Raw genomic sequence first — 15,953 nt, 5'->3', positions numbered from 1 at the left:
GTGTATCTCAACTTCATCATCTTTAAAATGGGTTATTGGCAACGATACAGGGATCTTATGTGTGTGTGTGCTCAGTTGTGTCTGAGTTTTTGTGACCCCATGGACCCACTGTTCACGGAATTTTTCAGGCAAGAATACTGGAGTGGGTTGCCATTTCCTAGACCAAGGGATCTTCCCCACCCAGAAACTGAACCCACATTTCTTGTATCTCCTGCACTGGCAGGCAGATTCTTTACCACTGAACCATCTGGGAAGCCCAGGGAGCTATGTGGGTCAACGTAAATCATTCATTATATAATTTTTAAAATATAGATGTTTGGGGTTTAAGGAGGCCTTTTCCAAGCTGAATCCTCTCCCCGAAGTTCTCAGTCAAAAATGCTTGGAAAGTAGAAACAGTAACAGAGAGAGAAAACAAACAAAAATTACAGATTTATTCATAGTAGAGAAGTTCACATTCACTCTTGAAGGCTGTGAAGTTATTCTGAAGACAAACAGAAAACTAAAGGAAGTTAATTACTTGCTGTTTCCTCCCCACCTCAACCCGCCCTCCCCCACATCCAATCTAAATTTCAGAACAAACGTGCACCAGAAAAATAGATCTGGCAGGAGCCAAGAGGAATGCTGAACTGATCACAAGTAGATCGTGAGAGAGGAAGATGGTTTCCTTGGAGGAGCCAGGTTTGTGCCCATTTCTCCCCTGTAATTAGGACATGTAGGAACAACTTACACATGAAGACAAGAAGCAGGAAAACAGAGATGTCAGCCTGGGTCTCTGTCTGTAAAGTCAAGGAGCAACTCATACCACACAGGGGAGTGTTGAGGGGATTAGATCATTATGGCAGTCCTCTTCCTGAGGACTGGGAGAGGTAGGAAGGAGATAAAAAAGAAATGAAAGGTCCTTTAATATTTTTTGACATAGAGAGTAGGGGTAGGGATAAAACTTGGCCATTCCCACAGGCAGCAGTAAAGAAGGACTAAAAACAAAAGAAGAGAAGAAGCAGTACACATGGCTCTTCCCTCAGCCCACCGAAAGGAAGTTGTTTGCATGATTTTGCTAAAGCAGTTACAGTTTAGACTCGGACTGTGTACTTCCTACATTGCTTTGGCTTCTTCCACTCCTTTTCTGAATTTTTCTAGAAAAAACTCTTCAAATTCACAAGCCTTGAAGAAGGGAGAGAGCCAGATCAGGAGTATCTACTTTGGGTCTTTATCAATTAGAGATTTTAGATAACCAACATCAGAGATCAGATCAGTCGCTCAGTCATGTCCGACTCTTTGCCGCCCCATGAATCGCAGCACACCAGGCCTCGCTGTCCATCACCAACACCCGGAGTTCACTCAGACTCATGTCCATCGAGTCAGTGATGCCATCCAGCCATCTCATGCTCTGTCGTCCCCTTCTCCTCTTGGCCCCAATCCCTCCCAGCATCAGAGTCTTTTCCAATGAGTCAACTCTTCGCATGAGGTGGCCAAAGTACTGGAGTTTCAGCTTCAGCATCATTCCTTCCAAAGAAATCCCAGGGCTGAACTCCTTCAGAATGGACTGGTTGGATCTCCTTGCAGTCCAAGGGGCTCTCAAGAGTCTTCTCCAACACCACAGTTCAAAAGCATCAATTCTTCGACGCTCAGCCTTCTTCACAGTCCAACTCTCACATCCATACATGACCACAGGAAAAACCATAGCCTTGACTAGTCAAACCTTTATTAGCAAAGTAATGTCTCTGCTTTTCAATATGCTATCTAGGTTGGTCATAACTTTCCTTCCAAGGAGTAAGCGTCTTTTAATTTCATGGCTGCAGTCACCATCTGAAGTGATTTTGGAGTCCAGAAAAATAAAGTCTGACACTGTTTCCACTGTTTCCCCATCTATTTCCCGTGAAGTGATGGGACCGGATGCCATGATCTTAGTTTTCTGAATGTTGAGCATTAAGCCAACTTTTTCACTCTCCACTTTCACTTTCATCAAGAGGCTTTTGAGTTCCTCTTCACTTTCTGCCATAAGGGTGGTGTCATCTGCATATCTGAGAATATTGATATTTCTCCTGGCAATCTTAATTCCAGCTTGTGTTTCTTCCAGTCCACCGTTTCTCATGATGCACTCTGCATGTAAGTTAAATAAACAGGGTGACAATAGACAGCCTTGACATACTTCTTTTCCTATTTGGAACCAGTCTGTTGTTCCATGTCCAGTTCTAACTGTTGCTTCCTGACCTGCATACAGGTTTCTCAAGAGGCAGATCAGGTGGTCTGGTATTCCCATCTCTTTCAGAATTTTCCACAGTTTATTGTTTTTTTTTTTTCTTTTTTTTTCCCATTTTTTTATTTATTTATTTTTTTTTTATTTGACAAGATATATTTAATATTCTTACTTGCAATACTGCTGCTCTTAATTGTATTTCTATTTTTTTTCAATTTTAATTAAAAAAAAATTATACATGTGTTCCCCATCCTGAACCCTCCTTCCTCCTCCCTCCCCATACCATCCCTCTGGGTCGTCCCAGTGCACCAGCCCCAAGCATCCAGCATCGTGCATTGAACCTGGACTGGCATCTCGTTTCATACATGACATTTAACATGTTTCAATGCCATTCTCCCAAATCTTCCCACCCTCTCCCTCTCCCACAGAGTCCATAAGACTGTTCTATACATCAGTGTCTCTTTTGCTGTCTCGTATACAGGGTTATCGTTACCATCTTTCTAAATTCCATATATATGCGTTAGTATACTGTATTGGTGTTTGTCCTTCTGGCTTACTTCACTCTGTATAATAGGCTCCAGTTCCATCCACCTCATTAGAACTGATTCAAATGTATTCTTTTTAATGGCTGAGTAATACTCCATTGTGTATATGTACCACTGCTTTCTTATCCATTCATCTGCTAATGGACATTTAGGTTGTTTCCATGTCCTGGCTATTATAAACAGTGCTGCGATGAGCATTGGGGTACACGTGTCTCTTTCCCTTCTGGTTTCCTCAGTGTGTATGCCCAGCAGTGGGATTGCTGGATCATAAGGCAGTTCTATTTCGAGTTTTTTAAGGAATCTCCACACTGTTCTCCATAGTGGCTGTACTAGTTTGCATTCCCACCAACAGTGTAAGAGGGTTCCCTTTTCTCCACACCCTCTCCAGCATTTATTATTTGTAGACTTTTGGATTGCAGCCATTCTGACTGGTGTGAAAAGGTATCTCATAGTGGTTTTGATTTGCATTTCTCTGATAATGAGTGATGTTGAGCATCTTTTCATGTGTTTGTTAGCCATCTGTATGTCTTCTTTGGAGAAATGTCTATTTAGATCTTTGGCCCATTTTTTGATTGGGTCATTTATTTTTCTAGAGTTGAGCTGTAGGAGTTGCTTGTATATTTTTGAGATTAGTTGTTTGTCGGTTGTTTATTGTGATCCACACAGTCAAAGGCTTTGGCATAGCCAGTAAAGCAGAAATAGATGCTTTTCTGGAACTCTCTTGCTTTTTCCATGATCCAACGGATGTTAGCAATTTGATCTCTGGTTCCTCTGCCTTTTCTAAAACCAGCTTGAACATCAGGAAGTTCACGGTTCACATATTGCTGAAGCCTGGCTTGGAGAATTTTAAGCATTACTTTACTAACGTGTAAAGACGAGTGCAATTGTGCGGTAGTTCGAGGATTCTTTGGCATTGCCTTTCTTTGGGATTGGAATGAAAACTGACATTTTCCAATCCTGTGGCCACTGCTGAGTTTTCCAAATTTGCTGGCATATTGAGTGCAGCACTTTCACAGCATCATCTTTCAGGATTTGGAATAGTTCAACTGGAATTCCATCACCTCCACTAGCTTTGTTTGTAGTGATGCTTTCTAAGGCCCACTTGACTTCACATTCCAGGATGTCTGGCTCTAGGTCAGTGATCACATCATCGTGATTATCTGGGTCATGAAGATCTTTTTCGTACAGTTCTTCTGTGTATTCTTGCCATCTCTTCTTAATATCTTCTGCTTCTGTTAGGTCCATACCATTTCTTTCCTTTATCGAGCCATCTTTGCATGAAATGTTCGTTTGGTATCTCTGATTTTCTTGAAGAGATCCCTAGTCTTTCCCATTCTGTTGTTTTCCTCTATTTCTTTGCATTGATCGCTGAAGAAGGCTTTGTTATCTCTTCTTGCTATTCTTTGGAACTCTGCATTCAGATGTTTTTATCTTTGTTCTTCTCCTTTGCTTTTCACTTCTCTTCTTTTCACAGCTATTTGTAAGGCCTCCCCAGATAGCATTTTTGCTTTTTTGCATTTCTTTTCCATAGGGATGGTCTTGATCCCTGTCTCCTGTACAATGCCACAAACCTCATTCCATAGCTCATCAGACATTCTATCTATCAGATCTAGCCCCTTAAATCTATTTCTCACTTCCACTGTATAATCATAAGGGATTTGATTTAGGTCATACCTGAATGGTCTAGTGGTTTTCCCTACTTTCTTCAACTTAAGTCTGAATTTAGCAATAAGGAGTTCATGGTCTGAGCCACAGTCAGCTCCTGGTCTTGTTTTTGCTGACTGTATAGAGCTTCTCCATCTTTGCCTGCAAAGAATGTAATCAATCTGATTTTGGTGTTGACCATCTGGTGATGTCCATGTGTAGAGTCTTCTCTTGTGTTGTTAGAAGAGGGTGTTTTTTATGACCAGTGCATTTTCTTGGCAAAAGTCTATTAGTCTTTGCCCTGCTTTATTCCGTATTCCAAGGCCAAATTTGCCTGTTACTCCAGGTGTTTCTTGACTTCCTACTTTTGCATTCCAGTCCCCTATAATGAAAGAACATCTTTTTGGGTGTTAGTTCTAATTTAAGAAAACAAAATTGAATTGATTCATAGAATTGAAAGTCTAGTTCTTAGGTTTGATGTTGAGTTTAGCTTAGTCTAAGGACTAAATGCAACCAAGGTTTCATTTCTCTGTAACTTTTGCTTGTTTGCTCATTTTTATTTTAAAAATTATTTCCATAAAAAATAAATAATAATTATTTCCAGTTTTATTGAGATGCAGTTGACAAATAACATTGTGTAAGTTTCTGTATCTTTCCCCTCTGTCTTCTGTTACTTAGACTTCATGTCTTGACTTTAGGCAATTTCAAGTTCCCATTTTTTTTCCTGCTTTATGTCATTTAGATTTTCTTAGATTGCATTTAATCCTGCTGCTGTTAGGCCGCTTCAGTCGTGTCCAACTCTGTGCGACCTATAGATGGCAGCCTACAAGGCTCCCCCGTACCTGGGATTATCCAGGCAAGAACACTGGAGTGGGTTGCCATTTCCTTCTCCAATGCATGGAAGTGAAAAGTGAAAGTGAAAACATCAGTCGTGTCTGACTCTTAGCGACCCGATGGACTGAAGCCTACCAGGCTCCTCCGTCCATGAGATTTTCCAGGCAAGAGTAGTGGAGTGGGTTGCCATTGCCTTCTCCGCACATTTAATGAGAGGGAGATTCAATTCAGTTCAGTCACTCAGTTGTGTCCAACTCTTGGCGACTCCATGAAACACAGAAGGCCAGGCCTCCCTGTCCATTACCAACTCCCAGAGTTCACTCAAACTCATGTCCATCCAGTCAGTGATGCCATCCAGCCATCTCATCCTCTGTCGTCCCCTTCTTTTCCTGCCCTCAATCCCTCCCAGCATCAGGGTCTTTTCCGATGAGTCAACTCTTCACATGAGGTGGCCAAAGTATTGGAGTTTCAGCATCAGCATCAGTCACCCGGGACTGATCTCCTTTAGGATGGACTGGTTGGATCTCCTTGCAGTCCAAGGGACTCTCAAGAGTCTTCTCCAACACCACAGTTCAAAAGCATCAATTCTTCAGCACTCAGCTTTCTTCACAGTCCAACTCTCATATCCATACATGACCACAGGAAAAACCATAGCCTTGACTAGACGAACCTTTGTTGGCAAAGTAATGTCTCTGTTTTTGAATATGCTGTCTAGGTTGGTCATAACTTTCCTTCCAAGGAGTAAGTGTCTTTTAATTTCATGGCTGCAATCACCATCTGCAGTGATTTTGGAGCCCAAAAGAATAAAGTCTGACACTGTTTCCCCATCTATCTGCCATGAAGTGATGGGACGAGATGCCATGATCTTCGTTTTCTGAATGTTGAGCTTTAAGCCAACTTTTTCACTCTCCACTTTCACTTTCATCAAGAGGCTCTTGAGTTCCTCTTCACTTTCTGCCATAAGGGTGGTATCATCTGCATATCTGAGGTTATTGATATTTCCCCTGGCAATCTTGATTCCAGCTTGTGCTTCTTCCAACCCAGTGTTTCTCATGATGTTCTCTGCATATAAGTTAAATAAGCAGGATGACAATATACAGCCTTGAGGTACTCCTTTTCTTATCTGGAACCAGTCTGTTGTTCCATGTCCAGTTCTAACTGTTGCTTCCTGACCTGCATACAGGTTTCTCAAGAGGCAGATCAGGTGGTCTGGTATTCCCATCTGCTTCAGAATTTTCCACAGTTTATTGTGATCCACACAGTCAAAGGCTTTGGCATAGTCAATAAAGCAGAAATAGATGCTTTTCTGAAACTCTCTTGCTTTTTCGATGATCCAGCAGATGTTGGCAATTTGATCTCTGTTTTCTCTGCCTTTTCTAAAACCAGCTTGAACATCTAGAAGTTCACAGTTCACGTACTGCTGAAGCCTGGCTTGGAGAATCTTGAGCATTACTTTACTAGCGTGTGTGATGATTGCAATTGTGCAGTAGTTTGAGCGTGGCCAAGAGGAGCTACACCACGCCTGAGGTCAGGGGCGGTGGCCGAGACAAACTACTGCTCGCCAGAGGTCAGGGTGATGGCCAAGAGGAGCTACCCCACCCTTGAGGTCAGGGGAGGTGGGCGAGAGGAGCAACCCCATGTCGAAGGTCAGGAGGGGCGGCTTTGAAGAGATACCCCCGTTCAAGGTTAAGTAGCAGCAGCTGCACTTTTCTGGAGCAGCCGTTGAAGAGATACCCCACGTCCAAGGTAAGAGAAACCCAAGTAAGATGGTAGGTGTTGTGAGAGGGCATCAAAGGGCAGACACACTGAAACCATAATCATAGAAAACTAGCCAATCTGATCACATGGACCACAGCCGTCTAACTCAATGAAATTAAACCATGCCGTGTGGGGCCACTCAAGACGGGTGGGTCATGTTGGAGAGGTCTGACAGAATGTGGTCCACTGGAGAAAGGAATGGCAAACCACTTCAGTATTCTTGCCTTGAGAACCCCATAAACAGTATGAAAAGGCAAATTGATAGGATACTGAAAGAGGAACTCCCCAGGTTGGTAAGTGCCCAATGTGCCACTGGAGTGGGAGATTACTATTTTGCAAAACCACTTGCTTCCTTTCCAGACATCTCAGTTTATTAGAAGTTACACAACGAATTAAAACCTATGCACCAAAGTTTCACCCTTTCCCCCATGATGGCTTTACAAAGATCTGAAAACAGTATCCACTGGAGCAGTTTGGAAAATTGACTTTGTCATTCCTTTGTCCACATCTTTTCAATGTTTTTCCGCCCAGGAGCAATCGTGGAAGGGGGATAAATGATTACCGTGAGAATTCAGGAACCAAAGGTTACTTTTGTAATCAACAGATTGATTGACATCATGTATAGTGTCCCACTCAGCAGCAGTGTTGGAGAAAGTCAGCTAAGATCGCTATGGGATTGCAGAGTAGACATATGCTTCCTTCTGAGGGAAAGAGAGAGAATTCAGAGAATGTGCAAGAAAAGTACTCCTGCTTCTAAGAACTTCTTTGAGTTCCACAGAATAGCAAGAAGAGATAAGAAAGCCTTCTTCAGTGATCAATGCATAGAAATAGAGGAAAACAACAGAATGGGAAAGACTAGGGATCTCTTCAAGAAAATCAGAGATACCAAAGGAACATTTCATGCAAAGATGGGCTCAATAAAGGACAGAAATGGTATGGACCTAACAGAAGCAGAAGATATTAAGAAGAGATGGCAAGAATACACAGAAGAACTGTACAAAAAAGATCTTCATGACCCAGATAATCACGATGGTGTGATCACTGACCTAGAGCCAGACATCCTGGAATGTGAAGTCAAGTGGGCCTTAGAAAGCATCACTACAAACAAAGCTAGTGGAGGTGATGGAATTCCAGTTGAGCTATTCCAAATCCTGAAAGATGATGCTGTGAAAGTGCTGCACTCAATATGCCAGCAAATTTGGAAAACTCAGCAGTGGCCACAGGACTGGAAAATGTCAGTTTTCATTCCAATCCCAAAGAAAGGCAATGCCAAAGAATGCTCAAACTACTGCACAATTGCACTCATCTCACACGCTAGTACAGTAATGCTCAAAATTCTCCAAGCCAGGCTTCAGCAATATTTGAACCGTGAACTTCCTGATGTTCAAGCTGGTTTTAGAAAAGGCAGAGGAACAAGAGATCAAATTGCCAACATCCGCTGGATCATAGAAAAAGCAAGAGAGTTTCAGAAAAGCATCTATTTCTGCTTTATTGACTATGCCAAAGCCTTTGACTATGTGGATCACAATAAACTGTGGAAAATTCTGAAACAGATGGGAATACCAGACCACCTGATCTGCCTCTTGAGAAATTTGTATGCAGGTCAGGAAGCAACAGTCAGAACTGGACATGGAACAACAGACTGGTTCCAAATAGGAAAAGGAGTTCGTCAAGGCTGTCTATTGTCACCCTGTTTATTTAACTTATATGCAGAATGCATCATGAGAAACGGTGGACTGGAAGAAACACAAGCTGGAATCAAGATTGCCGGGAGAAATATCAATAACCTCAGATATGCAGATGACACCACCGTTATGGCAGAAAGTGAAGAGGAACTCAAAAGCCTCTTGATGAAAGTGAAAGTGGAGAGTGAAAAAGTTGGCTTAAAGCTCAACATTCAGAAAACTAAGATCATGGCATCCGGTCCCATTACTTCACGGGAAATAGATGGGGAAACAGTGGAAACAGTGTCAGACTTTATTTTTCTGGACTCCAAAATCACTGCAGATGATGACTGCAGCCATGAAATTAAAAGATGCTTACTCCTTGGAAGGAAAGTTATGACCAACCTAGATAGCATATTCAAAAGCAGAGACATCACTTTGCCAACAAAGGTCCGTCTAGTCAAGGCTATGGTTTTTCCAGTGGTCACGTATGGATGTGAGAGTTGGACTGTGAAGAAGGCTGAGTGTTGAAGAATTGATGCTTTTGAACTGTGGTGTTGGAGAAGACTCTTGAGAGTCCCTTGGACTGCAAGGATATCCAGCCGGTCCATTCTGAAGGAGATCAGCCCTGGGATTTCTTTGGAAGGAATGATGCTGAAGCTGAAACTCCAGTACTTTGGCCACCTCATGTGAAGAGTTGACTCATTGGATAAGACTCTGTTGCTGGGAGGGATTGGGGGAAGGAGGAGAAGGGGACGACAGAGCATGAGATGGTTGAATGGCATCACTGACTCGATGGACGTGAGTCTGAGTGAACTCTGGGAGTTTGTGATGGACAGAGAGGCCTGGCGTGCTGCGATTCTTGGGGTTGCAAAGAGTTGGACATGACTGAGCGACTGATTTGATCTGATCTGATTCTTTTCTTTCTCCTTATCTCCCTTTTTGTCTTCCTTTCTGTCTTTCTTTCTTCCTTTCTTTCTTTCTGTCCTTTTCTGTCACCAGTTAGATTTTCCTACAAATGATTTGTTAAAATGCAAGTACCTCAAGTCTGTTTTCCCTACTGTTTCAACTGAAGAGAAAATAGACAATTTCCTACTTTTATCTCATTTAATGGGAGGCATTTATTCTTTCCATAACAGGAAAAGACTGAATACTCATTCATTTTTAGGTAGTTTGTATATGCGTATAAGATACAGATAGAGTTTTTATTTAAGTGGCCAGCAATGTTTGTCATTCTTATACTAGAAATGAAAGCATGTGACTCTGTGCTCTGAAGTCCCAGGATTGGACCCCAGTTAATCAGCATGGCACCTTGCAGATCTTTTAGGCACAGCCCATAGATCATAAATGTTAAGGAACTCTTCCCCCATCCCTAATAAATGGCTGTAGTATTGCAGTGATATTTTTGAGGATTCTAGAGGAACTCACATTTCTCATTCAGTTGTCTTACGTCAAAATAAGACTGTACCCCCAGTTTACACATGATCACACTGTACCTCACAAAACCCCATGCAGGTATAATCATCAACTTTTCATAGGTTAGAAAGTCAGTCTTACTGGAAGGAAGTGATTGCCTAACATAACATAGAGCCAGGAAAAATGAAATATAGATTTGGAAAAGTTGAGGAGTCAGCCTTATGAACTGAGTCAGTTAGCACTAGAGGGTGATCACTTAACATTTCATTAGTGATAAAAATCAGGTCTGTCTGTGATATCGGCAGGTAGCCTTGGAATGTGTGTGTAGAAAGGGCAAGAGAATGTATGGAGAGAAAGGGCAAAAACATATGAAAGACCTACTGTGTGCTGGTCCTCTATGCATATGCTATCTTAAAGAGACCTAGTCCTTGGAAGGAAGCATAATCATATTAACTTGTGGAAATGAGAGAACTAGGCCTCTAGAGCATAGATGGCTTATCCAATTTTAATAACTTTTGCAAATATTGAGGGAAAGAACTGGGATTTGGCTTGAGGTATTTCTTCCGCCAAATGAAAATGTTAGGAAAGATGCATGAGCCAATATTTCCACCTAGAATCATCCTCATTCTACATCAACAACACCCATCCATCAAAAATTCAAGCACTTCCTTTTTTTTCAGGCTGAAATAAGCATCATCTATTCTTCTGGCAAGCTTATTAAAATTGAAATACCCTTTGCTTCAAAAATTTTGCAATCACTTTTGATTGAGTGAGTGATTCATTTATTGCTGTATTCATTCATCAAATACACAGCCTTGTAAACTATATAATTGACATAGAGATAAATAAAGCAAGAAGTCTTGCTCTGAAGGAAGTTCTTGTCTCCTCAGGGAGAGAATGTGTTAAAATAGCTAAAAAGGAATAGAATAAAGGAATCTGGGAGTTTGGCAGAAGAAGAGTCATGGCTGAATAGATGACTGAGTAGATGAGCAAAAGCTTCATTAAAAAATGTCAGACTAATGTCCTATGTCATGATTTTTAAACAGAATTAAGGAATCAATTGCTTGATGATGTTAAATGCATAATACACATAAGAAACTATGAGCTGGTGAAGGTACAAAGACATTTGATAAAATAAATAGCTTCCTCTATTTAACCCCTATTCTATGCCAGGGTGTTTATGTATATTTATTCTTCATCTAACATCATATTGACTAATTGTCCTTAGAAACAATAGATTCAGTAAAGACTCTGAAGACTCTAAAGACTCTCAGCTTAATAATTTACATGGAATCATAAAATAATACATTTAGAATTCAAATTCACTTCTAAAATCATGACCCTTCTACTTTTCAATACTGTCTGTTATGAAACTCCTGAATTGAGGGGATTAACATACAAGTTGGAAACATAAGATTTATAGATGGGAAAATAAATGGCTAATAATATGAGACAGTAAATAAAATGAATGATAAATATAATTTATAACTGGGGAAGGCAGTCATTCCTGTGGACTAAAAATTCTCCACAAAAAAGCTAAAATTTGAGCTCAGCCTAAAAAGACATTAGAAGTGGCTCAGATAGTAACACATCTGCCTGCAGTGCAGGAGACCCAGGTTCAATCCCTGGGCCAGGAAGATCCCCTGGAGAAGGAAATGGCTACCCACTCCAGTACTCTTGCCTGGAAAATCCATGGACTGAGGAGCCTGGTAGGCCACTGTCCATGGGGTTGCAAAGGGTAGACACGACTGAGTGACTTCACTGTCTTTCTTTCTCTTTACTCACATCCTCCTTAAGTCCAATATCTCATGTTTAGAAATTGCAATAGTGCATTTACCTCTGACGATTCCTTGGGTTTGTTGGTTCAGCTCTGTACGGGCTAAAACGTGAAATAATAGTGAGGAGGTTATCCAGGGACTGCAAATTCTGGCTGTCCTTGCAACATGGAAGTATTCTCTCCACTGTCTACCTTGCAAAAAGAGCTCATTAATTTATTAGGCCAGCTCTAGACACACAGCTTCCCAGGTGGCTCAGAGGTTAAAGCATCTGCCTGGAATGCAGGAGACCTGGGTTAAATCCCTGGGTTGGGAAGATCCCCTGGAGAAGGAAATGACAACCTACTCCAGTATTCTTGCCTGGAGAATCCCATGGATGGAAGAGCCTGGTGGGCTACAGTCCAAGGGGTCGCAAAGAGTTGGACACAACTGAGCGACTTCACTTACTTACTTACTTAGACACACTGAAGGAAAGGTAATAATGCAGACAGAGAACAGTGTGAACAAAACCATGAGATAGACCCACAAAGTACTCTAATAGGAGAGTACATCCAAAAGTCTCTCTGGGAAGTTCAATGTAAATAGATGATACTGACAATGTAGGCTGAGGTGTGTCTGTGCACAGGCTTAAATGGAGTGAATTGGTATGTGATTTTTTATTGAGATATAATTTGCATATGTAAAATTCACCCTTCATAAAATTCACTATTTTAAACTGTATAATTCAGATAGCAAATATTGGCAAGGATGTGGAGAATGCAGCTTGCCCAGTTGATGGGAATGTAATTTATTGCAGTAATGGGAAAGCAGTATGGAGATTCTTCAAAAATTAAAAAATAGAATTACAATATGATCCAGAAATTTCACTCCTGGGTATTTATCTAAAAAAAACACTAAAACACTAAAAACACTGATTATAACAGATACACGCATCCCTATATTTATTGCAACATTATTTACAATAACCAAGATGTGGAAGCAACCTAAGTGCCTGTGGAAAGATGAATGAATAAAGAAGATGTGGTATATATATATATATGATTACTCAGTCATAAGAGAAGAATCTTGGTATTTGTGACTACAGGAATGAACTTGAAGGGTATTATGCTAAGTGAAATAAAATCAGACAGAGAAAGACAAACACTGCATGATTTCACTTATATGTGAAATCTAAAAACCAAAAACAAAACAAATAATCAAAAATACAACAAAACATAAACAGAGTTATAGATAAAAAGAATAAACAGGTGTTTGCCAGAGGGAGGAGAGTGGAAGAGTAAAGAAACAGTTGATAAATATTGAGAGATAAATTTTCATTTGTAAAATGAATGTTATTGGTATGAAGTGTATGGTGCAGCAAATGTGGTCAGTAATTACATGATATTTGTGTATGGTGACATAACTAGAATTATGCTGTTGTTGTTCAGTTGCTCAGTCATGTCCAATTCTTTGTGACCCCAAGGACTGCAGCACTCCAGTCTTCTCTGTCTTTCACTATCTCAGAGGGTTTGCGCAAACTCATGTCCATTGAGTCGATGATGCCATCCAATCATCTCATCCTCTGTCATCCCCTTCCTCCTGCCCTCAATCTTTCCCAACATTAGGGTCTTTTCCAATGAGTAGGCTCTTCACATCAGTTGGCCAAAGCATTGCAGCTTCAGGTTCAGGATCAGTTCCTTTCAATAAGTATTCATGGTTGATTTTCTTCAGGATTAAGTGGTTTGATCCCTTTTCTGTCTAAGAGACTCAAGAGTCTTCTCCAGCACCACAGTTTGAAAGCATCAATTCTTCAGTGCCCAACCTTCTTTAAGGTCCAACTTTCAGATTCATACATGACAACTGGAAAAACCATAGCTTTGACTATACAAACATTTATTGGCAAAGTTTTGTCTCTGCTTTTTAATATCCTATCTAGGTATGTCATAGCTTCACTTTCAAGGAGCAAGTGTCTAATTTCATGGCTGTAATTACCCTTCACAGTGATTTTGGAGCCCAAGAAAATTGTCAGTCACTGTTTCCATTTATTTACCATCTATTTGCCATGAAGTGATAGGATCATATTCCATGATCTTCATTTTTTGAATGATAAGTTTTAAGCCAGTTTCACTCTCCTCTTTCACCTTCATCAAGATACTATTTAATTCCTCTTCACTTTTTGCCATTAGGATGGTATAATCTGCATATCTGAGGTTATTGATATTTCTCCTGGCAATCTTGATTCCAGCTTGAGCTTCATCCATCCCAGCATTTCATACAATGTACTCTGCATAGACATTAAATAAGCAAAGTGACAATATACAGCCTTGATATACTCTTTTTCCAATTTTGAACCAGTCTGTTGTTCCATGTCTGATTCTACCCATTGTTTCTTGGCCTGCATACATGTTTCTCAGGAGGCATGTAAAGTGGTCTGGTATTCCCATCTCTTAAAAATTTTCTGCAGTTTGTTTTGATCCACACAGTCAAAGGCTTTAGTGTAGTCAATAAAGCAGAAGTAGATGATTTTTTTTCCCCCCCCTCAGAATCCCTTTTCCTATGATCCAACAGATTTTGGCAATTTGATCTTTGGTTCCTCTGCCTTTTCTAAATCCAGTTTTTACAACTGGAAGTTCTTGATTCATGTACTATTGAAGCCTACCTTGAAGGCTTATCTTAGTGGTCAATTTGAAATGTGTAGGAATACTGAATCATTATGTTGTGCAATAGGTGCTAACAGTGATGTAAATAAACTATATTTCAAAAACAAACAAAAAACCTTATAGAAAAAGAGATGAAATTTCTTACCAGAGGTGAGGGTGGGGTCGGGGGGGAGGGAATTGGATGAAGGCTGTCAAAAGTTGCAAACTTCTAGTATAAGATAAATACTAAGGATGTAACCAACAAAGTGATAAATACATTAGCACTGCTATATCTTATATATGAAATTGATAATAGTTGATAAGATTTCTCACCAAAGGAAAAATTTTTTCTGCTTCTTTAATTTTGTATCTGCATGAGTTGAATGTTCACTAAATTTATCGTTACAATCTTTTAATGTTGTAGGTGAGTCAAATCATTATGCTGTAAACCTTAACTTATACACTAATATATGTCAGTTATATTTCAATAAAACTACAAGAAAAAATAAAGTGTACAATTAAGTAGTTTTTAAGATATTCACAGCATTATTCACCATCACCACTATTTGTATGTGTGTATTCAGTTGCTCAGTCCTGTATGACTCTTTGAGCTTCCCTTTTGGCTCAGTGGTAAAGAATCTGCCTACAATGCAGGAGACACGTGTTTGATCCCTGGGTTGGGAAGATCCCTTGGAGTAGGAAATGGCAACCCAGTCCAGTATTCTTCCCTGGAGAATTCCATGAACAGAGGATCCTAGTGTGCTATAGTCCATAGGATTGCAAAGAGTTAGACAGAATCAAAGCAACTGAGCATGCATGCACACACAGATGTAGGACTCTTTGTGACCCCTAGTAACTCCATAGCCCACCAGGCTCCTCAGTCCATGGAATTCTCCAAACAAAAATACTGGAGTGGGTTGCTGCTGCTGCTACTGCTGCTAAGTCACTTCAGTCATGTCCGACTCTGTGTGACCCCATAGACGTCAGCCTACCAGGCTCCCCCACCCCTGGGATTCTCCAGGCAAGAACACTGGAGTGGGTTGCTATTTCCTTCTCCAATCCATGAAAGTGACAAGTGAAAGTGAAGTCCTCAGTCGTGTCTCTTAGCGAACCCATGGACTGCAGCCCTCCAGGCTCCTCCATCCATGGGACTCTCCAGGCAAGCCTACTGGAGTGGGATGCCATGGTTACCATTTCCTATTCCAGTGCATCTTCCTGATGCAGGGACTGAGCCTACATCTTTGCATCTCCTGCACTGGCGGGCAGATTCTTCACCACTGGGCCACTTGGGAAGTCCCTCACGACTGTTTACTATCTGTGAATTATTGTAGGTTGAAGACACAGAGTCAAGGATTTGGATTAAAAAAAAACCTCAGAATACACTCCCAAAATTCAAGAAAAGTGAAAAACGTGTAGATATCTTTGAGGAATTTCTCCACAGACCATGCTGATACAGACAAGGAGGAGGAGAATAGTCCAGGAGGAGAGTAGTCATTTATTTC

This window comes from Bos mutus, chromosome 2 (genome assembly GCF_027580195.1).
Source record: "Bos mutus isolate GX-2022 chromosome 2, NWIPB_WYAK_1.1, whole genome shotgun sequence".
NCBI lineage: Eukaryota > Metazoa > Chordata > Mammalia > Artiodactyla > Bovidae > Bos > Bos mutus.
Note: the sequence above shows the minus strand (reverse complement) of the source record.